Consider the following 595-nt stretch of genomic DNA (forward strand, 5'->3'; position numbering starts at 1 on the left):
TCTTTTCGCCCCTCCCGGAGCACGGGATACGCACGGATCGCGCGGCGAATACCTAAACGCGAGTAAACGTGTCTTCCCGATTTTCCGCAGGTAAGAGGTGAAATTACGGTGAAAATTTCCGCTGGCGGTCCTGTCGTGCGTGCATGTGTGTGTGTGTGTTATGTGATTCGTCGACGAAGGTGATCTCGCGCGAGAGATCGAGTCGCGGGAAAATATTCTTCGGCGCCTCCAGCGATGACGAGGCGGTTTGCCTTCGTGACGTTTGTGTAGCAATCGGAAATCGCCGTTAATTGCTCTCTCTCTCTCTGTTTCTCTCGAACGTGATCTCAAAGTTCTTAAGATAAGGTGTGTGCGAGATACTCGCGATCTATCATCTACGCATTAACGCGGACATGTTTCGGAATCGTGATCGATTCGTTGTTGTGTGACAGAAGTCTTTATTGATATCATGTTATAATTCGCGTGACAGAAAGAAGCCGAAATGTAGCTGCGTGAAATGTAGTTCGATTGACACGCGAGATTTACGTGACGCTTGAACGATTGTTTTTTTTTTTTTTTTTTTTTTTTTTTTTTTTTTTTTTTAAAACTTTGGAAA

General features: G+C 45.2%; 1 protein-coding gene across 2 annotated transcripts in view; it reads left to right on the plus strand.

Moving 5' to 3' along the window:
• Positions 1-595, plus strand: part of LOC108754534 (transmembrane protein 214-A) — an 11,772-nt gene that overhangs the window by 8,021 nt on the left and 3,156 nt on the right. The gene's annotated exons all lie outside the window — the stretch shown is intronic.

Source organism: Trachymyrmex septentrionalis, unplaced genomic scaffold (genome assembly GCF_001594115.1).
Source record: "Trachymyrmex septentrionalis isolate Tsep2-gDNA-1 unplaced genomic scaffold, Tsep1.0 scaffold8, whole genome shotgun sequence".
NCBI classification, from domain to species: Eukaryota; Metazoa; Arthropoda; class Insecta; order Hymenoptera; family Formicidae; genus Trachymyrmex; species Trachymyrmex septentrionalis.